The sequence below is a fragment of the Mesoplodon bidens genome (genome assembly GCF_964165515.1).
Source record: "Mesoplodon bidens genome assembly, chromosome: 3".
Classification (NCBI taxonomy): Eukaryota; Metazoa; Chordata; class Mammalia; order Artiodactyla; family Ziphiidae; genus Mesoplodon; species Mesoplodon bidens.
This window is the reverse complement of record NC_138178.1, coordinates 102,785,783-102,793,130: the sequence shown is the minus strand read 5'-3', so window position 1 is coordinate 102,793,130 and position 7,348 is coordinate 102,785,783.

Here is a 7,348-nt window from a genome sequence, read left to right as displayed (position 1 = left end):
TTTACCTTCTTTTTAAAGTGACAGGTAAATAATTCTAGATTGGCATGATTTTCTTTCAGTACTTTAAACATTATAGTCCTCTGTTTTCTGGCTTCCATAGTCTCTGTTAAGTCAGCTAACAGCCTGTCATTCTTCTGAAGACAATCTTAGAAAACTCATAGTCTATCTTTCTCATAATACTGGGTATTCCATCTGTGTTCTTCGTCTCGTAAATGAGTAATCTAAGCCAGAATTCCTAGAGTCATCAATTCCGAGGAGTTCTGCACTCCTATGCTGTTGGACATTCCATTAGTAACAAAGGAGGACCTAGAAGATGTTTTATTTTATGATCCTTGTTGCTATGATCGGACATTCAAATGTCAACACTTTTGGACATCTATGAACACCTATGGACAAAATGTTGAAACTCAGAAAATAGGGTAGAGTCATAAACTTTTAAGGTTAAATAGAAATTGATATTAAAATTTTTTTTTATTTCTTATTTATGTCTTATACCTGATATGTGAAAATAAATGCCCAGTCTGTTGTGTTTTCATTAATCTGAGTTTGAATACCAAATCTATTACTTTCTAACCTTAACTCTGGCAAGTTATTTAACTTCAAGTTTGCTCATCTGTAGATATAATAATAGCATCTATCTTGTAAGGTCAGGCCACCCACGATGGCTATTCTCTTGCCCTCTGTACATCCTCTGCTCAACCAGTCCCTGCCTCACCTACACCCCACTCACCTGACTGACCTTCCCTCTTCATCACAGCTTACATACTTCCCCCTTGCCCCAACTAGTCATATTCTAATCTTTAGATCAGAACTATCTCCACTATGATAGTTTATCAAAGTGGTGTGCTCCTCTGCTGGTTTCCCTGGTAACTGATGAGCAAACCTGACGTCTTCCCCCTACAACTGGTAACTTTCCTCCTCTGAGACTGCTGCCCTGTCCTCCCCATTGTCTGCTGCACAAGATGGGGTGTCACTCTAGGACCTTGCTTCAGAGATATAAGATGCCCCTATCCATTAAACCATTGATGTCTCTGTTATCGGCTCTTTCTTGGATCTTGAGGCTGGGCAAGTACAGGGCTTGCAGGTCTGTGGGGTGTAGCCCAACAATTTCTTAGTGTTATTGAAAGTATTAAATGAAAAATTAAATTGCTACACAGGACAGTGTAATCCTGGCGTTCTACTTGATGCCTTCCTTTCTCTCATTGCCCTAAACCAATCAATCACCAATCTCTGCATATTTCACCTCTTTCATATCTTTAACTGTTTACTTACTGCTTTTTGTTCCCACGACTTATTTCAGGCCATCATCATTTCCTTTAGACTCTTTACGATAATTGCCTCTGGTCCTTCCCTGATGTCTTCTCCAGCTCCTCTAGCCTCCAACTGCAGCCACAGAGGCACCTCCAGGGCTTTCAAGGTGCAGTGAGCCATGCCCTCCCTCATCTGCAGATCTTTGATTTGCTGCTGCATTTGCCTGGAAAATTCTTTCCCTCAAAATTACTTTGTTTCTACTCATCTTTTGGGTCCCCACTCAGCTGTGATTTACTCTGGGAAATATTTCCAAATTCCACAAGAGCTGAATTTCATTGCTTTGCCTCCTATGTGCTCTTTAGCACTAATAGTCATTATCATGTAGCATTTTTAAAAATAAATTTATTTATTTATTCTTGGCTGTGTTGGGTGTTCGTTGCTGCACGCAGGCTTTTTCTAGTTGTGGCGAGCGGGAGCTACCCTTCATCGTGGTGCACGTGCTTCTCATTGTGGTGGCTTCTCTTGTTGCAGAGCATGGGCTCTAGGCACACGGGCTCAGTAGCTGTGGCTCGCGGGCTATAGAGTGCAGGCTCAGTAGTTGTGGCGCACAGGCTTAGCTGCTCTGCAGCATGTGGGATCTTCCTGGACCAGGGCTCAAACCAGTGTCCCCTGCGTTGGCAGGCGGATTCTTAACCAGTGCGCCACCAGAGAAGTCCGTCATGTAGCATTTTAATTTCCCGTTTCCTTGTTTACATCTCCCACTAGACTGCAAGGTCACTGAGGGCAGGATCTCGGTCTAATTCACTCTTGGGCAAGCACTCAATGAATGTACATGAACAAAGGTAATGCCGATAAGCTACTCATCACCACCCCACCTCCATCTTGTATTTACGCAATTGGTGTTCTGTTCCCCAAAGCAAAACATTCATACCTGTGAAATTTCATCCTTTTTCTTATTGGACATAATCCACTGCTTCAGCCTGGCAAGAGCTTTTCTCTCATCCATATTATTTTCTCTCTCTGTCTGTCATCTGTCCATCATGCCATCTACTGTGATGAAATTTTGCATCTTCATCTAAGTCGTTTGGAACAATGAACAAGACAGGCCTGAGGAGGCAGCTCTGTCACAGCATCACCAGACCTGCTTCAACCAGTTGGGAAGGCAGCCATTGTATTGAGAGACTTTATCTAATGTTTTGCTGAAGTAAAGATGCAAAATCTTCCCTACATTTCCTAATTCTACCTTGTTGAGGCAGGAGATGAGATTAGACTCATGTGATTTTCATGCGACTCCAGGCTGAGTGCTATTTATCATCCCTTTAATTTCAAGTCAAAACAGTAAATCAGAGCTTTAACAGCACTGCTTGGAATGTTACTTAGAATTAGTGTGCTGTTTCTGGGCTACATCTACCCCTCTCTTCTGTTTTCACTTCCTCTGGCCGTTTAACACCAGATCACCCAGGTATCATAGCCTAGCCTGTCCTCACAAGTATCTTAAGTGATTACTCGAGACCATCTCACTCATACCCTTTTGTCCCAGACTTTCTTGTGTTCATTCTCACATCTGGTGTTTGTTTTTTTTTTTTAACATCTTTATTGGAGTATAATTGCTTTACAATGTTGTGTTAGTTTCTGCTGTATAACAAAGTGAATCAGCTAAACGTATACATATATCTCCATATCCCCTCCCTCTTGCATCTCCCTCCCACCCTCCCTATCCCACCCCTCTTGGTGGTCACAAAGCACCGCGTTGATCTCCCGGTGCTATGCAGATGCTTCCCGCTAGCTAGCTATTTTTACATTTGGTGGTGTATATATGTCCATGCCACTCTCTCACTTCGTCCCAGCTTACCCTTCCCACTCCCCATGTCCTCAATTTCATTCTCTACATCTGTGTCTTTATTCCTGTCCTGCCCCTAGGTTCATTAGAACCTTTTTTTTTTTTTTTTTTTAGATTCCATATATGTGTGTTAGCATACGGTATTTGTGTTCCTCTTTCTGACTTACTTCACTCTGTATGACAGACTCTAGGTCCATCCACCTCACTACAAATAACTCAATTTCATTTCTTTTTATGGCTGAGTAATATTCCATTGTATATATGTGCCACATCTTCTTTATCCATTCGTCTGCCTGGTTTTGAATATTTTGCAGCATGCTTGCATTAGAAATTTTGACTCAGGTCCTCTTAGATTTAAAAGTCCTCTGTCTGGACTTTCCCACTGTGACATATTTTTTACTTATTTTTAAAAATTTTTGAAAACAATTTTCAAATTTACATAAAAGTTGCAAGTAGTTACAAGAGCTTTCTTTTTCTTGAACCAATTGAGACATAAACCAAGTTGAAGACATGATGCCCATCACTTCTGCCACCCTCCCACCCTTGCCAAATACACCACTGTGTATTTCATACAAACAAGGACATTCTCCTACTTAATCATGATCATCAATAGCCACCCAAATCAGGAAATGAATATTGGTACATGATTACCATCTGCTGCTTTTAGTTGTCATGTCTCTTTTTCTTCAACTCGGAATAATTCCTCAGCATTTTCTTGACTTTCATGACTTTTGACAGTTACTTTGTAGCATACTTCTCTATTTGGGTTTGCCTGATGCTTCCTCATGATTAAATTCAAGTTTTGTGCATCTTTGATAGAAATATCAGGGAAGTGGTGCTCTTTTCTTCTTGTTGTACCTTATTAGGTGGTATGTGACATTTAGACTATTTTCCTATTAACTTATGTTATTCACTTTGATCATTTATTAAGGTAGTGTCTGCCAGGCTCCTCTGGTATAGTTACTGTTTTCTCCTTTGTGATTAATAAATGTTGGGGGAGATTGTACTTTGAAACTGTGTCAATATCCTGTTCCTCATCAAACTTTCAATTTATTTATTGTATCAGTGTAGCCTCAGAGTTTCTCATTTTTTAGTAGGTTATATAATCTGTTATTTTCATTGTTTATCTTCATTCTCAAATTGTCACAGATTTGGCCTTTGGGAGCCCCTTAAAGTGGCTTCTGTGGCCTTTTGACATGTCCCTACCATTCTTTGGGTACTTCCTTGCTTTCTGGCACAAGATATTCTAGTATCATCTCCTATGCTCCCCGTCTTAGCCCTGGGATCAGCCAGTTCTTCAAGGAGCCATTTCTCCAAGGTTCTTTTTAAGGGTAGTACATGATATTTAAAAGCCATGTTCTGGCTAAAATCTACGTGTGCTTGTCACTATTGGGGTGTTGCTATTCTCAGGCTCTTTGAGTGAACAGATCAAGGAACTAGATGAATGTAAATTCACACACACAGATTTACATCTCCATTTTATATTAATATCAAAAACCATGACTAGACACTGTTCCCTCAAGTTTCAATCCAACACCACAAGGTTCCTTCTCGTTTCTTGTCTTCCACGTTTGGAACTCTCATCTCCTAAATGACAAACCTGGATCTGATTTTTCTTAAAATAATTATGTATTTGATAAATCCCTAAAGAGTTCTAGAATGTGTTACAATGGCATGAGGATTATTTTGAGCTGAAGACATTTGGGAATTGACAAACACAGGACGATGCTTTCTCTGAACTCCCCTTATCTGTGAATATACTGAAGACATTTAATTTTTTCATAGGAAGATAGGAATTTGTGTATTGTGTGAAAATATTCAAAACCCGTTTCTTGCTGGTCTTTGACAGGGATTCAGTTGGGGAAGAATGGCGGGTATAGGTGAGAACTTTCTTCTCCCTTTCTGTGTATCTGTGTTTCTGGACTATGGTGTGTGAATGAGTTGTTCTTCAGTTAAACCAAAGGCAATTGGTGAATAGATCCATAAAAGCAACTTCGGCTCTGTGAAAAACATAAAAGTCTTAAGAAAATAGATCTTCTATTGAGATTTTTTTTTTTTTTTTTTTTTTTTTTTTTTGCGGTACGCGGGCCTCTCACTGTTGTGGCCTCTCCCGTTGTGGACGCGCAGGCTCAGCAGCCGTGGCTCACGGGCCTAGCCGCTCCGCGGCATGTGGTATCTTCCCGGACCGAGGCACGAACCCATGTCCCCTGCATCGGCAGGCAGATTCTCAATCACTGCGCCACCAGGGAAGCCCTATTGAGATCTTATATTGCCTTTCTTCCTGGGAAATATTGAGCGGAAGATCTTTAGAAGAAGAAAATACTTTTAAAGAAACAAAACAATGTTTTAACTCAGGGTGATCTTAGAGATCATCTTTCTTCACTCTTTCATTTCTCAGAAAACAATACTAAGGCCCAGAGAGATCACATGACTTGGCCACAGTCACTGCACAGTACAGCGACAGAAGTCCGCTGACCCAGCTGGTGGAGGGGGACAGACTGTCTAGCACCCACACTTTTCCTTACACACGTGTGTACTGAGTGTGGGATACCCTCTCCTGCTCATAGAAAATAACCATAGCCCTGCTGAGGTCTGCTTTGATAGCTGCTTTATGAGAGATAAAATGACTTACAAAGAAAAAAATAAAAAGTTGAGTTTGGGGCAGAACCAGGGAAGCAGAGAGGGATTAAGGATTAGCCTTTCTGGGGAAATGAAACCCATATTCAGGGAATGGGAACTCAGGCCGGATCAGATCGCAATGAGGGAAGGCATCAGGACTGTTTAATTCAAAGCTCAGAGCAGGTCAGCCAGCAGGTCAAGAGGCTGAACTTAGTGACCCCATAAAAGACTCCACTTAAGTAGATGTGAGACTTTTCCCCTAAACTCGATAAAGCTGACTCTTTTCACTTGATATTCCGTAATCAACTTCCCGATCCACGTGGTTTGAATCTTTAAAATCCCCCGCCTGTGGGTAAAGAAGCACCATTGTGCTGGTTGTAACCGTCCAGATGATTACCACCAGGAGGAAAGCAGAAGACGGATGATGTGTGACCCAAGAAATTTCTAAGCAAATGACTTTTCTCAAGACCTTGCTTCCTTGGTGGAACCAGCATGTGATGCCTCTTAAAGAAAGGGAGGGGTACTGTTTGGAGTAGCTGTTTTCCTGGGGGGCCTCTTCCTCCTAAACAGGCTCCCCTGCCTCCTGTCCCTTTACTCCAGCTGCTCCAATGGAAGTGCCCCTGATTGTACCCCAGTATGAGTCTCCAGGCCCCTAACTCCACAGGTGGGGGGAGCAGCAAAGCTACCGCTGTCTTCTCCCACCACAGGGTGCAGCAGGAAGATCTAGAAGGGGGAAATCCAAGGCTAGAAGAAGAAGGGGATTATTTCACAATGAGAAATTGCAACCCTTTGGGTGTCCATCCCGAGGGTGGGTTCCCTGACCCACAGCACACCAGCCAGCCCAGTTTAGTGAGAATGCTGCCCTGGAAGTTGAGGACCTGACACTGGTTTCTGCTTCTGCTGCCAAGACGCAGATCTCTGACCTTGGGTCCACTCGGGCCCTCAGTCTCCTCGGGTGTATAATGGGACGCCTGGAGGAAGGTCCCTTGCTTTGCTTGTGTCCGGTCCCTCCTTGAGTTCAAGGGAACTGTATCTTTTACAAATTGAAGTGTTTTGCATGGCATTCAAGATACTTCTCCCCTGAAAACAAATATCGTATACTAACGCATATACGTGGAACCTAGAAAAATGGTACAGATGAACCGGTTTGCAGGGCAGAAATAGAGACACAGATGTAGAGAACAAACGCATGGACACCAAGGGTGGAAAGCTGAGCGGGGGGAGATGAATTGGGAGATTGGGATTGACATGTATACACTAATATGTATAAAATGGATAACTAATAAGAACCTGCTGTATAAAAAAATTAAATTAAATTTTTAAGAAAGGATATTAAACTTTGATTTTATCATGAAAAAAAAAAAAAGATACTCCTCCCCGGTCTAAATTTTATTTCTGTGCCATCCCCTGCCTCCTCCCAGCCACATGGAGAAACTTGGTAGTTTCTAAACACACAGTACTCCTCCATGTGTCTAACATCACTTTCTGGCCTTTTTTCTGTCTGAATTACTTTTCCCCTCCCCCTAATGGGGAAAACAAAACAAAACAAAACTCTGTATCCTTAAAAGTCTTCCCTAAGGTAACCTCTGCTCTGAAACCTTCCCTGATTCCCCCTCACTCCACCCCTTTCCTCTTGTT